The following is a 20,997-nucleotide window of genomic DNA, read 5'->3' on the forward strand; positions in this document are numbered from 1 at the left end:
GACTGCTCCAGATGTGCAGCGGCAGGATGTCTAGAGTTGTTTGTGAAGCGACTGATGGTGATCAGACTTTTATCTACACTGCTTTCACATTAATATTTAACATATGCATATATTCCAGGCTGGCGAGCTTCCATGTCGCTTACATCATGCGACCTTTGTCCCCTTCTTGTAATATTTTATGCATAAGCCCTCATTAAATTTTAAAGTAATTCCTGATACTCGATGGGCCTTTTGATGAGCACCACACAGAACAGGCCGTCCCTCTGTTCTCTGAGGGAGAGAGAGAGAGAGAGAGAGAGAGAGAGAGAGAGAGAGAGAGAGAGAGAGAGAGAGGAGGGAGATAATTGCAGCTGTTGGCTCAGTCTTACATCAGCCCTCTCCTCCGTACAGTGCAGCACTTCAGGCTGGCACTACCAGACAAACTCTTCCAGGCAAAGCCAGCTTGTGCTCCAGTGTCAACTTAACAAGTCCAGAGTAAACATGCACAGGCCACAGCTGGACCAAGGCAAATAAAACCCACTTCACCAACCCACACTGCAACAAAGGAAACAAAGATATAAAATAACTGAGATTGACACAGACGATTTCACTGAACGACTCCAGACTGAAGAGGAGACCTTGCTGTGCGTTTACACTCATCTAGTCAGGCTTTGGTTCCAGGATTTCTTGATTGGTGACAGAACCCAGGGAATCTGCAAAGAAATCCCCTGAACCAGTAAAGCAGTCCAGCCTGCTTCATGCCTACAATCTTTCAAGCAGTTCCTGCTTTCACATAATTTCACTGGAACTGTGGGCTGAAACACACCACACAGCGGCTTGCAGCACTTAGCACAATTCAGTTTGTGTTGTTTAAGAATGGACAAAAGCTGGGACATCTACACTGCAAACTCTGTCTTCAACCAAATACAGCATATCAACAATCTGCACCTTCCAATTTGACACATTTCTTTGCAGTATTATATATTTGTCTGCCTGCAAATAACTACAAGTGTGTGTGTGTGTGTGTGTGTGTGTGTGTGTGTGTGTGTGTGTGTGTGTGTGTGTGCCTAAGGTGAATTATGGCGCCTGATCTTATCTGCTCCACTGCGGTGTGGACTGGTTTCACAGGGGACATCTTCTTTCCTTTCGACTTGTGACATGAAAGTGTGACAAATGCCCTGCAGAACAGTGTGAGGGCAAAAGGACAATGGGGCTAGACAAAAGCACAGTGGAAGCTGAATGCGCGATGAGATGACGCTTGTCCCAAATACAACATTGTAACTTTTAAATGGTTACTGTTTGTCAGTTACACTCACATTAGTTGACACTCAACACTTATAATCAAAGAGTAGATTTGTAAATTTCAAAAAGGATTCCAAATCTAAATGAGCAGTTTCATGTTTGCCTTTTTGCAGTTTGGCGTTGAGCTTCTGCTGCTGTGCCCTCTGGGTTAATGACAGGTTTGCCTCGCACAACATATAATCGCTGGTATTTAGCAGAGCAAACACGTCATTCAGTGACTCACAGCCAGATTCAGGAGTCACAGTATTCCTCCAACAAAAGAACTTGTTATTCCTTGGCAGGGCTGGCAAAACAATGACTGAAAAGTTCTGGACTGATGAATGACTGCGTGTGAATGCTAGCAGAAATTTTAAACAGAAATATTATTGCACTGGATGTCCCTGTGTGAAGCATGAGTGTTGTTTTTACTGTCCAGCTGCATTCAATTAATTCGGCCACAGCAAAACACATTAATTTAAATGCATAAATAGTAGATTCACTTCAAGCATTTTGCACTAAAGGCTTCTCCTTCTCAATTTATAATAAAGATTGCAGTGTCATCGGGTTTTTTTTGTAGTTAGGCAAACTGGTGACTGAGCAGTTTTGCGGATGTTGCTTGTGATGATGTGCACAAGACATTTGCCAACATGGCTGATGTGACTACTGCTCCGTTTCAGGGTGAGAACACTTCATGGCGCGCTGATGAGAACTCTGTAATATTTACCGACCTCCTCCCTTTGGTTTGACACCATAGGTGAAGCTGTTTTACAACCCTAATTAGACAAATGGACTTCCATTCCAAAGATTTAGCTTTGAATGCACCACTGCAGATTGGATTCTTTCCAATTCATTTCAATGAAGAAAGTCAATCAAATCAATGTTTCTGTTTGATTCATTTATCACAGGGATGGAGACTTTATGATGCAGTAACTTGAAATTCAGCCAAATGTTGTGTGTTAAACAGAAACACCTAATCTAAGGTTTCCCTCTGCTACCGTCTGCCTCATCAGGCTGTGCTGGAATATTTCACCAGCCCCTTGACTCACTGTAAGATAAGAGCCCAAACAAACATGCCTAAGAAGCCAGGCAAGAACTTCCTAACCTCACTTAGGTTACTAATTAGGTGATGTTGCAGAAACTCCACCACATGTTGTAGAATTGATGGCTTCACATCTTCAAAAACAACAGAATCAAAGCTGTGATTTTAGCTTGGGCAACTAAACGGCCTTCTTCACACTGACACTCGATGGAAAATAACTTCACATCCTTCCCCAAGGCTCTTTCAGCAAGTGCTGGGTGAGTGGTGGGTAAAGGTCAGTGAGTCAGGGATATGAAACAGAAAATACATATACAGTATACAAACTGTCTCAACTCATCATGTTTTACATCCTCATCACACAATGTGTTGCTTGAGGTGTGGCGTTTTGTACGCTGGGACATCTTGGTTTCCAATTAATGGACATGAAGAGAATCCAAATGGGGAAGTTGTTGTTATCGCGCTCGCACTCTGTTTTGAGTTTGCAGGCTTCAGTCTGTGACTCATGCTCAGCCGCACCACAGGCCGGCCCACATTACCACGTTGGCTTTGGAGTTTACACCATATTTGGTCAGACTGTGAAATATATACTAATGTACATATGACATACATACAGCAACAGACCACTCCTCTCATTGATAGATGGGACACAGGAGCACTTCCTCTGGACAGATCTTACTTTGCTCATTATTGCTCTCAATGCAAATGTGATTGTGTAATCTGGAGTTGTTTTCATGTGGATCCAAAGTCCAGTCAGGTCTGAAGGATGAGTCCACCAGGAGGATGAGTCGGTCAGGAGGAAGAGTCCATCAGGAGGATGAGTCCATCAGGAGGATGAATCCATCAGGAGGATGAGTCGGTCAGGAGGAAGAGTCCATCAGGAGGATGAGTCCATCAGGAGGATGAATCCATCAGGAGGATGAGTCGGTCAGGAGGAAGAGTCCATCAGGAGGAGGCTCATAAAAACTACAAATGCCTCAGTTTCACATTATTCGATTCTATCATTCTTTTTCTTCATCTTTTTCTCTGGTTGTCTATTCTATCTTTCTTTTTGTTCACCTACCTACCTTCCTACCTTAAAACCTTAAAACCTTAAAACCTTAAAACCTTTTAAACCTTACAACCTTCTAAACCTTAAAACCTTTTAAACCACCAACCTCTAAACCTTAAAACCATCAACCTCTTAAACCAACAACCTTTTAAACCTTAAAAGACACCAACCTCTTAAACCTTAAAACCATTCAAACATTTTTCGGGCTTTACTCACTTGAAGCAGCATTTGGTAGAAGATTATCAGCAATTATCAGCACATTTTATTCTGGAAATGTATTTCTGGTTTCTTATCTTCTTCTGCTCACAAAAGGAAAAGTGTGTGGATACATAGTGTGTCATAATGTGTGTGTGTGTGTGTGTGCACGTATATGTTCCTGCACGTCATACACGGGTCAGGGTACATAATTCCTTTATTTTTACTGAAGCTGCAGTATAACAAGCCAGCAGGCACGTACAGAGACAGACACACACACGCACGCACACACACACATATAACCAGACTTGACCCTGTCTTGGCCTATCTGAAATTCTTTGGTACTTTCCGTTTGCATCAGCCACCTCTCACCAGAAATCACCCCATGCAGTCGGCCCCACCTTTGTTTCTTGAAGCACCAATCAGAAAGCACCACACAAAGTAACAAAAATGGTTCCTGATCGACTAATGCAATGTCAGAGAGGAAACAGTGAGCCATTCTTCTTCTTGGGAGATTTGGATCAGAGTAGTGTATAAGGACAAAGTGTAAAAATATGAGACAAAGTACTTAATCATAAAAATGTTGCCGTCTTTTCCCTTGTTGAGCTTTGACTAAACCTTTTTCGCACCTGCACTACAAAAAGATTGTTGGATATTGTTGGATATCAAGTGATATCCTATGAATTGAAGGGAGCTCATTGTCTAATATGTATACTGTGTAAGATCTCTTGACACCCAGTATGAACCTATGTGTGTGACTGATTCGTGTTTCTACATCCAGGTGAATTCCTAATCCTTTACCTGAAAGTACCTGGCAGATAAAGTAACCTGACCACCTCAAAACCTGTAATTGGTAGTTGGTGTCGGCCAATCTTATAAACATCTTCTATCTAATGAAACAAAACTTGGTGGACATGTGCACTCATCGCAGGTTTGGTGGGTTTCTTCCCAAACCTGCATCTAATTAGGGCCGATTACAGCTTCAAACGGTTCGAATTAGAGCCATATCAAGACCTTCAGATGAGGGTTCGGCCAGGCTGAATACCAGCCAGCACACTATCCCCACGAGATCCAAACCACAAATGGTTTAATGGAAACCCGAACTCAGCTGAAAACATAATAAATGAGCTCTTGTTCACCAGGTGCAGGCGGGGTCCTGAGGGAGTCTGAGAGCTCCCCCAGCCTCAGCTTAGGCCTCCACACTCATTTATGGTTTTTTGGTTGGTGACAGCCTGGAGATTAGAGACGCGGGGTTGTGATTGTCAGGTTGGGGGCTCAGAACGTGGTCAAACTTTAGCAGGAAGCGCGAAAGAGACATAGAGAGATTCCTGCAGTGACAGTGCTGTGAATCACTGATGTACCTGAAGAATCTCGGGGTGTCGGCTCAGTCATTACGCTTTGTGAGAGCAGAGGAGTCTAATGTGCCAAACGCCTCCATAGACCCCATGACATTAGCCCATATTCAGAAACAAATCTTCAAAGACTAAAATATAGTTAAGTTCTCACTTTCTTAAGTAAGTAAGTCAATCATTTATTTTTTTCCCCTCAAAGTGCATCTTGCTCCTCATTGGCCAGCATTTCCACCAATGAGAAGCTGTTGCCTGGGGACTCAGCCCTCTTCCATGTCACCAATCAACTTCCTGTCTCTATTCAGCCCCGGTGACTCATCGTACCTGTCACAAGGCGGTGGCTGATTGGGAGATGAGTAGGTGTACCTGTCAGTGTCGTCTCCTGTCATTGGTCGAACTATTCTAGTGATGATATATAAACGACAGCAGGAGAGAGAGAGAGAGAGAGAGAGAGAGAGAGAGAGAGAGAGAGAGAGAGAGAGAGAGAGAGAGAGAGAGAGAGAGAGAGAGAGAGAGAGAGAGAGAGAGAGAGAGAGAGAGAGAGAGAGAGATTTGAGGATGCAGAAGCAGATTCAGGAATTATTGGGTGACAGTTGTCGGGTCATGAACCTATACATGCTGAAGTTGTTGAAGGTAAACTCAGTTTAGCATTTCATTATTCATTATTCATCATTTAGATTTTCCCTATTTAGATAATAAAGTTTGACAGTTGGAGTGAGTTTATCACCGGATGTATTTCAGTACGACACGACTCTGGAGAGTATTACTGATGACACAAGAAGTTACTATTTCCATTTAAGAAATTTTGTACGTACTCATTTGTTTATACATTTCTACCCATTGTACTATCGGAGTACATTTGACATTATGATATGATATTGAATGGTTGTTTGGAATACGAACTAATGAGTACACACGTTCATGCACACCAATACAATAGTACTATCACGTGTTCAGGGATACAGAAGCATTGCAACACTTCCCAGTGATATCATGCTAGCTGTCAGCGCGAGTATGACTCTGCAGTTTCACATTTCAACATGTCCGCTCGTTGTCCAGTTTGTCTGAACAGGAAAGGCGTCTTCCGTTGACTCAACAGCCTCTGCCACTCTTTCTGCGTGTGTATGTGCATGTGCATGCGTGCGTGTGTGTGAGTGTGTATGTACGTGTGTGCGTGTGTGTGTGTGCGTGTGTGCGGGACTGCCTCCTCCTCTCCTCAGAAACAAGCTTCTGCATTTTAAACAAAGAGCATTTCAACCCTGAACATGAAGCTCGACACAAGTTGATAAACATTTTCCCACTTTATCAATCCAAACTTCTGCAATTTTAACTTTCACAAATATTTGGGATTGTTTTTGTGTTTATTCTGCACTGTGATATGACTCCCACTAGGTGTATACAATTATTATGACTTTTAGACTGCATTATCTATTCTATTCAAATGTCACTAATTTGCATCTTGTCCTTCACAAGTTCATTTGCACATGGAATTAAATAATGTAAATATTGTGTCGTTATTTACATCCACATTTTTATTCACTCACTATAAAGATGATGACGTCTTCTTGATCAAACCTGTCTTTAAATTGACCTTTAGCTTACAGAGCTTCATTTTCACTGGGGAGGTCACATCAATCATATTAAGACATAACTGTGTAAAAAAAAAAAAACAACAACTGTAACTGAAATAGATTTGACATTTAACATTTCATCAGACTTTATGCCCCACACCACTGATGCAAATCTTATCTTCTCAGCTGCCTCATAGTGTGAGTGTGTGCCTGTGTGCCTGTGTGCGTGTGTGCGTGCGTGCGTGCGTGCGTGTGGTTACATTCATGTCAGGGCAGGATTTCACTCACTTTCCATTGAATTAGCTCAACCAATTGGTTCTCTGTAGCGCTTTGTTTGGAACATTTATGATATCTAGGAGCAATGATTGGAAAATGAAAACTCTAGTAAATCTTGAAATATAGTAAATAAATTCTAATTTCTATAAGAATGAGCCGTTGAATCCTTGATTTATCTCTAACAGATTTGTTTAAAAAGGAACCCAGCCCCTGTTTAGAGGAATCGCCTGACTAAAGGGAAAGATGGTGGATTAAACTGTGAAAATGGAGCGTCAGTTATGGGATTAGCAGCCACTGTGGTCAACAGACAAAGACCTTGTTTCCCTTTCATGCACAGAGGCCATGTGAAGGGCCAGAACTTAGTCGCACGCCTCACTCTTCCTCTTTCTGTCCATCATTACATTTTATGCTTGGGCTTCGTAGCACGCACATCCAGCGTCACAGAACAGAAAATTAATCTCTTTGTTAATGAGGTTAGATTTGCTTTGACCGCAACGTGATGGAGGACTTCTTCACAATTAGTTCTCTATTGTTTTGTTTAGCTTTAAGTTGTGATTCTGAGAGGGAGTATGCTGCGTCTGTTTGAATATGCAGCGTGAAACTGCATTGTCATGTTTCCCCACTAAACCTGTCAGGACTTATTTGTGGATGTTAATTGCACGGACTCTGATTTACTACCGTTATGTTCACTTGTGGGGTTTGTCTGTGTTTCTGTATGTGTGATCCATAGCGGGGTCATGTGTGGTGACTGGAGCAGCAAAAACACTTTACACAGAAATACAGATAGAATAGCAGAATTTATTATTGTCTTATCATGCAAAACAACAAAACATGGCAATTGTGTAGGTTTGATGACAAATTGATGACAAATAATTTACAGTATACTATATACAAACAAAAAAAATAATATATATATATATATATATATATATATATTACACAGATAGCATTAATAACCCATCTGAATCTTTTTTTGCAACTTTAAACTTGACACAATGTAATATTCATTGAATTTATTTTTCTACTTTACTTCTTCAAGGCCACACAATCTATTTTCCTCCTAAATATGTATAACATGAATCTGCATTCATAAGTAGGCAGGTTATGAATGTTAGTACTGAACAGGGCAGATAGAGACTCTGGCTTCTACACATAATGTGACATACAGAGAATTGCAAAACTATAATCTATTGAACTGTAATGTAGCAGCACCTCTTTTCAGCCTCATATAGACTCTATGTAACCTAGTTTGTACACTGAATTATTAAACATTTAGCTTATGTAAAGCTGTAGAAGCAAAGAAAGTTGTTTGTAATAGACTTTCCATTTGTGTCTTTTAGACCGGTTCAGTTTGTCGGGTCAGTCGGTTCACACTCCAACAAGATGACTTTCTGTCTGATATCCATCCATCGCTCCCTCCCTCACCTGACTCATGATGACTTTTACTGTAATGACAATAAACAAGGGAACCACCATCATTATTGCTGGCATAAAACTCATCAGTGTGCTCCTTCAGATGCACACACACACACACACACACACACACACACACACACACATACACACACATACACACAAACACACGCTTGGTTCCAAGTTCAGAGATAAGCCTCTGTGCTTGTGTGTCTGAGCAAATAACTCTTAACGCATGAATCTTGTATTTATATTATTTAAGCATACATTGACATATTGAACCATCTGAAAACATTATTACAGGCTTAGGTTCCTAAATCACAAGTATGGCAAACAACTAAGACTAAATGAGGTCAAAGGTCAGAGCCATAGAGAGCATGTGTAACCCTACGGTGATTGTGTAAGAAGGAAGTGCAAGTAGAAGAAAAGAGAAATAAGGTAAAGTGGAGCAGGTGTAGATTACTCTTTACTTTCATCTGTTGAGCTGATGCTGTTATACAGACTTAAAGTCAGAGAAGACATTTCATTAACAGGATGGATTTTACAAACACAAGCAGACTAAATGTGTGAATTTGTTCAAATTATATTCCACTCCTGTCAAAAGCAGCCGAGGGCGACAGTTCAGACAATGGAGAGACTTTGATGAGAACTTGCAGCAAAAAAACAGTGAGAGCACGTCGGTGTCAATGTACCAAGAACTGACTTATCTGTCCTGAAAAGCTGTGAGCAGCTGCCTGAACCACAATGGACGACTGTGCATGTGTGTGTGTGTGTGTAGTGTGTAGTGATGGTTGTGCTTTTGCATATGTGTGTGTTTATGACAGCGGTTCACTTTGAGACGAGGTTTCTCTGGGGCATGTCTGGACATATTCTAAGTCAGTGTTGCAGAGACGCCTGAGGCACTGCAGCGACTGTAGCTCACGAACGCACGCGCACACACACGCACAGATGCACATGCAAACACACAGGACAGTTCCTAGTGTAGTAAGAAGTCTCTTTATTTAAAAAGTGAAAAAAGAGAAACAACGAAACAACGAAACAATAACACATTGTTTTTCAAAATAACCAAACTATTAAATCTCTGACACACCACCTGCATGGACGTTTGTCTCCAGAGAGGGCAGACAGATGAGATTATGGGGAATCAAACCCCAGACCTTCCATTTACACATAATTTTTCTAACCACGGGTCCTGTTTCGTAATGCGCTCTCGACGCTCTAGCATGTTTAATATCCACCTGCCTGTCAACGATCCAGCCGCCTGTTTGCTCGCCGTGTTTATGTAACCTCAGTCATAATCTGCCAGACAAGATGAGACATTGTGTGGCTCACTTGTTTCACAACTGGTCAGCTCGCTCTCGCACAGATAGAGACACAATGTGGACTTGCAGTATATCAATTATCAACAATAGAGCACAAATAGTCTTATTCCATGATGTCAGACATGTTAAGGTCCTAACCTCAATCTGCTGTGTGATTTCCCTCAGTGGAATTTCATGCAGCTATTGCTTCTCCAGTGGTTCATACTCAAAAACCCTTGTCCTTGACTGCGATTAAGATAGAAATGCGATTGAGAAACGTCCCTCTCTATGTCTCAGGTGTCCTTGACATGGTGCCTCTCTGTGTGCAGATAAAGTAGAGATAAAGTCCACTGGAGTCCACTGATAACTGTACCAACCCGTACAGCTGTGTGTGTGTGTGTGTGTGTGTGTGTGTGTGTGTGTGTGTGTGTGTGTGTGTGTGTGTGTGCGTGTGCGTGTGTGTGAGTCACTTGGCCCAGTTGTATAACAGGTTGGACTGTTTACTTAATGAGTAAATGTTATGATTATGGCTGATATCACATCCAAACCATGACCTTTGACCTTAAGCAAAGAGTATTTCCCCTTTGGATACAGATTTCTGAAGGCTTCTACTGTTTATTGTTATTGTCAAATCCAAACTACACCTGAAGGCACCATCATTACTACATCAGTGTTACAGTAGGTGTAACGGTTTAATGGACTGATAGAAGCAGAGTGTAGTAGTTTCCACAGTTTGTACTATTAAAAGTCCTCTAACATTATATAATCAATATGTTGTCATCGTCATGTAGGATGCTGACCCCAGCTGATGGTGACAGGGAGAAGTGCCCTTGAATGACCCCCCATATGTGTTTTTGTGTTAGTTTGTGACCTAATCTGAATTTCTCATATGGTTGTGACCTTTCAGTGTGACAGATTAGATCTTCTGTCAGGATTAACTGGTCCCCCTCACATCATTCAGACTGTGTATCTGCTTCATCCCTCTGCTTCACTCGGGATGTTTTTATATCTTTCAAATAACACATTTAGGTTGGAGCTAATTGTTATGGCTGCCTGACAAATCTACCTCTGCACAGATAATAGATCAAAGTTGACATGAAACCAACATATTGTATATTACATGATAAAATGCTGTCAAACATTACAATATGCAAAAATGCACATCCACTGACAAATGTCCATCATGGAGGTTTCTCTGGCTCAGTCCTTCACCTACAGATTCCAGTGACCTCAGTGACCTTTGTCCTCCTCAGGGTCACTGCTGCCCAGATGCTTTAAACAGCCTGATATCACCTCACTACAGACTTCAGCCAGTTAAAATAACAGTAAAAGACTTCACAGTCAACATGTGGCATTTTCTAAGACGCTACAACTTCTACAACAGTCTGCAATTCTGAGCCAAATATACTATAAATAGAACAAAAGAACCAACTGCAACAACATGATGCAGATTCTTGCCAAATCTCCTCTCTTCCACATTGACACAATATCAAATCATATCAGAAATGACAGAGGTTGGCTGATATTCAACAACTTTGGCCCCGTATTATTGATCGATTCATCACAGCTGTTGAAGTATTAAAATAGAGGGATTTACTCTCGCTGTCATTTATACAGATTGCTTTAATTTTAAGCCCACAGTTGAATTTGTTTACTGTTGATGGGGATTTTCAACAGCAAATGTCTCGGTTTGATGTGTGTGTCAGTGTGTTCAGTCACCAAACAACACTCATTCAACAGGCCACAGAGCCAAACCAAGAAGCACACTGAGCTTTATAGGCAGACAAATATAACTCCCCTCCCCTCCTCTCTCTCTCTCTCTCTCTCTCTCCCCCTCACACACACACACACACACAAACAACACTCTTTCCTGTTCCCCCTTTGTCCTTCTTCTTCTTCCTAGTTCACATGCTCTCTCTCACACACGTGCCCTCGTGCACCGCGTCCTTCCTTGTTTTCGTTCATCTTATTCTCACTCTTCTTGAACTTTCCTTGCGTTCTTGCCAACCTCGTCTGACAAGGATTTCGGGAAGAAGCGCAATATCCTCACAATAAAAACAAAAGGCTCCATGCACAAAAAGTGAAATGGATTGTTTGTTTCAGCAGGAAAGAAACACAAGAGGTGAAATTACAAGAGACTGAAAGTTGTTTGAAGATGAAAACAGCTCCAGTTTTACGACAATCATCCCTCTAATCTTTTCCCTTTTGTGTGACATAATAACATCATAACTGTATCTAATCCAACACGATACAATTTGTTAATTTGAGGAAAGCAAATGAAACGGCCCCTAGTTAGAAAAGTTGGCGTTGGTTCACGTGAGGACAAACGGTAAATCAGGACCGCTGGAGGGGAAAAAGGTGTTTGGAGACACACACTCTCACCCATAACCACATTTTGAAATTTAAGGCTGTGGTTTCAGTCAATGACAACAGCCCGAGGGTCCTGAAAGTCACTCAGCACATCAGCCACGAGGTGTTCATATCTTTAAAAAGCTCTGACATGTTCCTCACTGTTACATTTAGCCAGAAGTCAAAGGTTCAACTTACTAACTGTGACATTTAATCACAGTGTGGCCATTTTCCAGCAGACGATTGTTATTTGGATTGTATAGAACTTAAAAAGTAGCTGGTTTGGGTTCTTTAAATGATAATGTGGCAGGTGTGAAGGCGTCATATTAAAATGTGTTTATTATACATTATTTTCTCTGTATTGTTTGTTGAAGGTTAAAGATTTTCACTTTCTTTCCACGGACACTAAACAACAAAGAGCATCATGAAAGAAACAACTTTCACTGACTTGGAATGATGTGACGGTACAACATGCAGAGAGGAAGAACAAGTTCACTCACACACTCACTCTGCTACATTCTATCAAACAGAACATTTAGCCACAAGAAACTGCTCATAAAAACACAAAGATCCTTCTGCACTCTCATTATTTTGCAACTGAAAGAAGCCAAATTAGCTGTTAATGTTGATTTTGTCTGTTATTTACATTTTTATATTGAATATTGGATGTGAAGGCAGCATCAGTGTGACTTGAAACATTAATCTGCTTTTGTTTGTTATGTTCAATGGATCCTTCAGTCTTGAACAGATCAATCAAACTTACTGCAACCTATTAACCTCCTGAATTTGTTCTTCCTTTCAACATGGAAACGTTTTTCCCGAGCTGACTGACAGGAGCTGGAGACACACACAGATACACACAGCAGCACCCCCTACAGGAGGAAACTCACCGGCAGCTGCATGTCTCTGTAGTGAAGGATGATGTCACCTCCCAAACTGACAGTGTCCTCACAGCTAGAAACAAACAGAGGGGGAAGACAGTGTTAGGATGGCAGAAACAAACATGGCAGACACAGCATCTGGTGACAGCTTACAGGGAACAAACAGAAAACAGACGAAACCACAGCCTGTGATTCCAATGAAATACACAGAGAAGTCCACACAACAAACACACACACTGATACGTATAATTTGATGTGAGATGGAACCGTATTCACATTAGAAAAAGGAGCTTTGACAGGTTTTATCTGACGTTGACCCTTATTGCCACTTCCTGTGAAGGTGACAGACTAACGCTGTGTAAAGCATTTAAACTGTAGATGTTTAACAGCTGATGATGCCAAAACAGAAGACTGCATGTGTGCTCCATGTAACGTCACAGTCACAGAATGAGCCTCAGTGTGTGTGCGCTGTTTATGTTTAAAAGAGGAAAATGTATTTACCTAAACTTATTTTACATTCATTGTGGGAAATGAATGAACTGAGGATGAAATTTGAGGTATTATACATACACATACACACACACACACACACACACACACACACACACACAAACACACAAACACACACACAAACACACGCACAGATCTGTCCTATCGTCCCTTGCAGACACAATTAAAATCCCAAAACGGCAAAATATTAACACTACACTACAGTGCATTGAAACAGAGCTGGTCATGCTTAAATACACACACACACACACACACACACACACACACACACACACACACTCACACTCATTACCCATGAGGACAAATCTCTCCGGTCACCTAAACACACACCCGACAGGCTCTCCTCCAGAAGACAGATGTCCCTAAGCGTCTCTAGGTTCCTGAGGTGGACGTGGAGATTAAAGAGCCTCTAAAAAGTCCCACAAAGACAAATGACAGTCTTCCATTCCGTAAGCCGGTCGTTCTCCCCGGTTGGGAATTTCTCAGCTTTTGTGACACTGTTAATCATCCTGTTAAGAGCCGGGGAGATAAATGAGTGTGTGGCCCCTCTTAGGTTGATCACCGCTCGGCTTCAGAACATCCAGACGTCTTCTAACCGCCTCTTTCTACTTTCTGATGAGTCAGGTGTTTGCATAATTAGGAAACGGCACTGCTGGCTTTTCACACATTTCACAATAATCCAAACGGAGAAAACACAAACATTATTCCTCCTATAACAATAAGCAACATCCTGTAAGAGAGCAAGCAGCTGTTTAACTGGAACAGTCAAGGGAATGAGATGAAACGGGGATGAAGGTTCAGTCCTGATCAATGACCTCAGGAGCAGAGATTTATACCTGATAAATAATTTATGGGCGCGACAGAACCTGTTTGACGAATGACTAGGTGCTTCATCTTCCTCGTCTGAGAGAGAAAGTGTGTGTGTGTGTGCTTGTGCCGGAGTTCATTTATTGCAAAGAAAAGGACAGGATGCTTTCAAAGCGCCACCATTTTATATTCAGATCTATTACAACAGTCGCCTCTTTGGCAGCTGAAGGAGTAATAAATGGAGCTTTGTCATTTATCAAGACGGGAGGAAGACGAGGAAGACTCTGGATCCCTCGCACAGGACCTGAAACATGTTAACTTACATTTAAGTATCAAAGTATTTACCACACAGTTTTACTCACTCGAAAAGCTGAATTAAGAAAAATATCATACGTTTTATTAAATTAAAAAATATCCTCAATTCCTCTTTTCTTCAAACCCTCCACCTCCAAAAAAACAAACAAACCCCTGTAAAATGTTGAAAAAAATTGTTGCAAATTTCAATACTTTTTGGTACAATTCGAAATGTTTTAGACTTAAGAATCACATGTTTCTGATTAAAGCTTTATTCTGCGGCGAACCTGGCAACCGCAGCTAACACCAATGAGCCGTCGCTGCTACCTGCCACTCAACATCCACACACTTTGGTAGCCTGTGAAGTGTGAATACAAATGACATCAGATCAGAGTTCACACCCAAAGTTTTCTCCTCTTGATAAATCGGTCAATACATTACCGGTGAGAGAGAACGAGGTCGTGTGATGGATGAGCTGGTGCTTTGTCTTGTCGTCCATTTTGCTAAAGTGGGAGCCTGCCTCAGTACTTAACCGCCTCTATTTATCGGCTAGAGATTAGAGGTGAGAGGGAGGGACCCCCTGCTGAGACCTGTCATCGCACCCAGCTACCTACTGAGCCACATATTGAGCACCCAAAAAAGAAAAAAGGCTCATCTTCAAATCAAAACAATCATCAGAAAGGAAAACTCCACATTTCAGAGGAAACCTGAGGGCTGTTTCTTCTTTTTCATGAGTATCTGTGCTGAATCCAGATAAAGTGATCAAGCAGATTCAAGGGACGAACCTCCGAGGTCGGCTGTTTATGAAGAAGTGAAAAACTGCATATTTTTAGACGCTGTTTGTTGTTGTTAAAGCTGGTTTTAAAAGCAGCTAGCAACATCTGCGGACATCAAAACAGCCCCGAAAACAAACGATACACACACACATAAAATGGATGGGCTGTGATCAAATAAGGAGCAAACCACCTACAGCAGCAGGCAAACCACACGAGGCACCTAACACGCCGACTCGCCATCAAAGGCCTGAAAAACACTGAGCTGGTTTTCACTTCCATGTCATTTTATGTCATTTAAAAAGAAACACAAGGCAAAAAATAAACACAAATAGTTACTGTGGTGTTACATGCTGTTTGTTATTGTGCTGCAGTGGAAAGCAACTTATTCTTGCTATTTGTATCACTTAGAAAAACATATTTACACCGGGATTTGATTTTTTTATTACAGATTCCTAATTGGAAAGAGAATCAATCTAACTTTACTCATAAAATTACATCGAGTTAACAATCTTTGCCCTTAGTTTCTTAAGGATATTTTAAAGTACGTTTGTTGAATATTAGCAGCAGGTCTAAATTAGTTTCATCTCATGTCGGGATTATTATGTGTTTAATTGTGTAGGTAGGGAAAATTTGGGAACATGGAAAATGTACAGCAGCTTAAGGGCATAAATCTGTTAACTTGTGCCATTTCACAGAAGATGGAGTTCAGTTGCTGACCGGGACGGATTGATGTGGAGATAAAGCCGCTGCACAGGCGTAGGAGTGGAGAGATTCAACCACAAAATGTGATCAGCTCACTCGCTGCTCGGCGCCCACAGCTGTCAAAACAAGCGGCTGAGTCCGTGTGAGACGCTTTTGCAGACGATACTTAAGAGGGGGAAAATGGACGCTGGGGCGCTCTCTGCGTTTGATGTTCTGTGTGTGTTTGTCCAAGTAGCCGTGTCAGGGAGCCGACAACAGAAACAGCCACGGGGCACGTTCACTTTGATGCACACACACACACACCCATACACTGGCACACATACACGCACACTGCAATGAGACGGTTAATTACTGTCACTGTCATACAAAAGCCATATCACTCTGCTTTTGATTTCCACGTTTCTACTTCTGTGGAACAATTAAAACTGTGTGTGGACGTAGAGAGAGAACACAAACGACCGGCATCGTCTCAGCTACACACAGCTACACACAGCTACACACAACCTAATTGAAACAACTGTGCTTCTTCATAAACTTGCACACACTGACACAACAATTACCAATTGAAAGTGAACACAGGTCCGTACTTGCTCCCACGTCATGATTTACCGAGTCAGTGCAGCTTTCGTGTAATTTGACTTTTTTGTTACTCTCTCTCACACACACACACACACTCACCACATACGCCTGATCTAAGTCTGCGTTTCGCTCACTTTGCACTTAAAAACTATTATCCACATGAATGTTTCTGGCTCTTTGCGTGGCCTCTGTTGCCAGGCAGTCGCTCTCTCTCGCTCTCTCTCTCTCTCTTTGTACATTAAAAGCACCCAAACACACACGTACACACACGGACACACACGTACACACACGTACACACACGTACGCACACACACGCACACACACGCACACACACACACACACACACACACACACACACACACACACACACACAGTGATATATGAGCCTCTGGGGTGTAGACTTGTGATTTTTGCCCAGTCTGTTGCCTTGACTCCTATTGATCATCGGGACTGTGATGGATGGAAACACACTTTAGCTAATTAATCTGCTGCTGCTGCTGCGCTCTGTTGGCCATTTGAGAGTGAACCAACCAGACGCCTTAAACCTGAAATGCAGAAGACGTGAGGAGGTGACCGAGCATTTTGGCACATCAGCTGTTTCTGACAGGATCACAGGCAGAGGGTTTGTTGATGTCTGAGCACTCAGCTGCAGTGAACAAATACCCACATCATTTAACTTCACTTTACAGATTCCAAGGCATTTTGTTTCTGAATCAAAACCCTTGACTCTCACTCAGACCCTGAGCTTACACAGAGGTCATGGTAACACAGTGTTAATAAGCTCACACCATGTTCACCAACTCAAACCACATTAAACCCAAACCATCACGACTGACTGCAAACCACAGCACACACTCATTCCTTCATTACGTATGTAAACTGCACCAGGCAGACACTTCTTTACTCTTCCACAGCGGTCAACTGTCAACAAAACGTGCAGCATCACTGTAAACATGTTAGCTCACATTCATCATGTGATGTCTCCAGGCTGTTTCCTTCCTATGGCAACATTATGATGAGGATGATGATGATGATGATGATGATGATCAGTGGAATCAAAACTCTCTCATGTCTTCACCACTGAAAGATGTCAGATGACTACACGTGTTTCATTTTGAACCTATACATGTTTACATACACGACAAACTCTCACTTCTCCATATTGCAAAGACGGAATGTTCCAACTGAAGAGATCTGATAGAGATAGAGATAGACAATGTTGCAAAATCATCACAGCAAGAGAAACATGTTCTGTCACAACCTAGGATTTGGTGACATTCACATTCACACTAATCACATTTCATATCACACACAAGCTCAAGCTCAAGAGCAAACTAAAGTTTCTCATCAACATAAAGGCATTTGGAGTGTGTGTGTGTGTGTGTGGGGGGGGGGGGGGTGTACATAATACTGAGCGGTCACATGTGTTGGTGTATTGTTCGACCGTCTGAGCAGCGTCCCACACAGCAGACAGATGCATGGATGCGTGGGCAGAGGGCTGACTAAACCTGAATCCTGTTTATGTGTGTGTGCGTGTGAGTGTGTGTGCAAGGGAGGGGGGGGGGGGGGGGGGAGGGGGGTGATGTGGGTGCTTTCAGGTCATCTTCAACGAGGACTACACTTATCTTTAATTTATAAAGGAGCTATTTATTGATAATATAGTTGTTTACATGTTCTTCCTCTTCTTCTTCTTCTCTTTGTCTTTCCCTCTCCCTTCTCCAGTCTGAACCGTGACTCTTTGGCGCTGCAGTGACTCACTTCCCCCTCAGGGATTCATTAGGAAAATACAAACATTTCTTGCAGCTTTGAACTGTATCATTATCGAGTCGGAAAACTTCAAAAAACATTTTCAACTGAACAATCACGTTTTGATCAGCTTTACAGTTTTTCAGTTACTCCCAAGCAATTTCACCGCAAATTGTAAGAAATATAAAGATGTTACTGCATTGGGACCATTTGTAGCTGTAGACTTTCTTATTCTCTCTTATTCTTTGTGTGTGTGTGTGTGTGTGTGTGTGTGTGTGTGTGTGTGTGTGTGTGTGTGTGTGTGTGTGTGTGTGTGTGTGTGTGTATGTGTGTGTGGTGTACCTGGAAAGTGACTGCAGGAATTAAAACCAGGTTTCAATTTAATCTCTCTCTGTCTCTCTCTCTCTCTCTCTCTCTCTCTCTCTCTCTCTCTCTCTCACTCTCTCTCTCTCTCCTTCCCACGCACGTGTCAGGTGATGAGGCAGCCCGTCTCCGTGGGGTCGCTGCCTGCCTGCATCAGTACACACTGTACTTTTTGAAGAATAACCCCAAAAAATCTGTCTGTCATTCAAAATGTTTTGGTACTTTTATTTTCAAAAAACAATTTATGTTCCAAAGGCACGGCACGTATGCAAATGAAGCTTCGGTACATCCCGGGACACATTTTAGAAGTGAATCTAACACTAAATCATGGTTGATTGAGCTCACAGAGAACACTGTGAGCTGCCAGTGTGTTTTTACAGCACCGCAGTGACTCAGGATGACGGCGGAGAAGAACAAACACACACGGCAGCTAATTATCACGCCAGCTGCGGCTCTTTGCACGTGAGAACTGAACTTGTAACCAATATTAGTCTAACAAAAGCTCATCTGATACAAAATTTAAATGTGAGTGTTCCTACAATTCTCCTTTTTAATCTGGGACTTGGACATTACCGGCAATGCTACAGACATTTTGTCCTTCTGAAACTTTTGTGTAACCCCAGATTGATCTTATAAAACATTAATGGCTCAAATTACAGCATGAGAGGAGAGGAAATGTGACGTTCCTGCCTTGTTTAGTATCCAGTGATGTTCATATCTTTACTTTCATTCCTTCTTCTAACACAGTAACACAGTTTACTGAGCACAGGCGGTGGAATCCACGCCTCTCCGTCACTCCGCTCAACTGTTCCTGCGGCTGAAATCAATAGCGATCCTGTTTGTTTGCATTAGGTTGCGGTTCGTCTCTCAAACCTCAAACGAGACGAACGGGCTGAAAATGCCACAGTGGAACTTAGAAATGTCATTTTCATTCTGGGTTGCAGCCGACGGCGCGACTCACCAGTCAGGGAGATGAACAATGAAAGGATGAATGGAGATGAACTCGCTCTGTGGTTCTGTGAGTCATGCATGAAAAAAACATTTCTGACTCCTTTGAAGCAAAAGTGAGACTCATTTAAGGTATGTGACCAAACGCCACTCCACCTTTACTAATACGTCGATTGCGATCAAAGAGGCGCCTAAGATCGTTCCCCCTGATGAGCGGCATCAAAGAGGGCCGATGAAATGTGATATTAGTGAAGAGGAAAAGCTGCAATTAGGCCTTCATTAGTCGCACAAGTCAACCAAGATCCGTCACAACAAAACTAGCAGATATAGTAGATAAAGTCATCAGTTTTAAACATACAAACCTCCATTTGTGTGTCAGGAGGAAGAAAGTCAAGCGTAGGAGCGAAAACATGCAGCTAAACTTGCATATTTGTCCGGTCTGGGACGTTTCTGGGCTGATTTGCATGACATTAAAGTAACACATGATTCCTACAGTCATTACATTCCACTCTGACCCGGTTTAATATTCTGTGCAAACACGGTGAAGCTTTGTTGAACCTGCTGCGTCGCCACGGCAGGCGCTTGCAGCCGCCGCGGGAGACGCTTGCAGCCGCCGCGGCAGACGCTTGCAGCCGCCGCTTCCACCTCGCCTGTGTAACGTTTCACAACAAGAACTCGCCGGGCGAACAAAAGGAACATGAAGTGTTGTTGTGCGTCGACACACGTGCTGAGGAGGAGGAGGAGGAGGGGTGGGGGGGGGGGGGGAAGGCCACTGAACCAGGCCTGAGAGCGAGCTGAGGCCTTCCTCCGGTAAAAATAGCTCAGTTTAGCTGGTAAACAAAAACGGCTTCAAAAAGGAAGTGAGATGTTTGATATCACAGGGAAAATCCAGGCAGAGCTGTGTGTTTACATTTAGGTTACATGAGGCGACAGCAGGGTGGATCATCAATATTAACGAAAACAACAAAGCAAAAGAATGCGAGGAATAATCGGGTTATGCCTCCAGAGAGCAGACGACTCGCTGACTCATTGTTATTCTTCTCTCTATAGACGCAGAAATGAACATTCAGTTGAAGACCCAGACTAAAGCTGAACTAAATATTGACTAACATGTTAAAATCTGTGACATTTAACTACATTGTTCTCAGTAAACTTTCCAGACTGCCTGTAAACAATCCCTATGGCAACAACAGAAACACCACTGTATCTCCATGCTGCGGCTCCGTGTATAATGACATCATGTATTCTAATCTGCTGTTCACACTCTTGCTTGATCAGCCACTGTGGGAAACAGGATTCTCTCCTCAAACGGGGCGAAATTTAAGTAAAATAAAATCCATGAACCTTCAGCTCCAGACAACAGAAAGCAACTTAGGATGTTTCATTCAGACTGGAAAGATCAAAGAATCCTGCTGTGCTGTCGCTCCATTCACTCATATTTAGGCAGCATTAGTGTCAGAGTGACTCACAAATACAACAAATAACAGTGAATACACAAGAAAGGCAAAAATACTGGAGAATGAGGAAATCAAAAAGGAGCAAAACCCTTAATAAGTGATTAATAAGCCTCATATTTCCTCTTTACCCTCC

The 20,997-nt window shown here is 42.2% G+C and overlaps 1 long non-coding RNA gene across 1 annotated transcript in view; it reads right to left on the bottom strand.

Moving 5' to 3' along the window:
* Positions 1-7,667: 7,667 nt before the first annotated feature.
* Positions 7,668-20,997, bottom strand: part of LOC143008590 (uncharacterized) — a 28,378-nt gene continuing 15,048 nt past the window's right edge. The window contains exons 3-4 of the long non-coding RNA XR_012964610.1: positions 12,692-12,755; positions 7,668-8,183 (exon numbers count right to left, since the gene is read on the bottom strand). This is a non-coding gene — a long non-coding RNA (uncharacterized LOC143008590). The remainder of the gene's footprint in view (positions 8,184-12,691; positions 12,756-20,997) is intronic.

Source organism: Genypterus blacodes, unplaced genomic scaffold, assembly GCF_046128005.1.
Source record: "Genypterus blacodes isolate CSIRO-AG114 ecotype Tasmania unplaced genomic scaffold, CSIRO-AGI_Gbla_v1 ptg000105l_1, whole genome shotgun sequence".
NCBI classification, from domain to species: domain Eukaryota; kingdom Metazoa; phylum Chordata; class Actinopteri; order Ophidiiformes; family Ophidiidae; genus Genypterus; species Genypterus blacodes.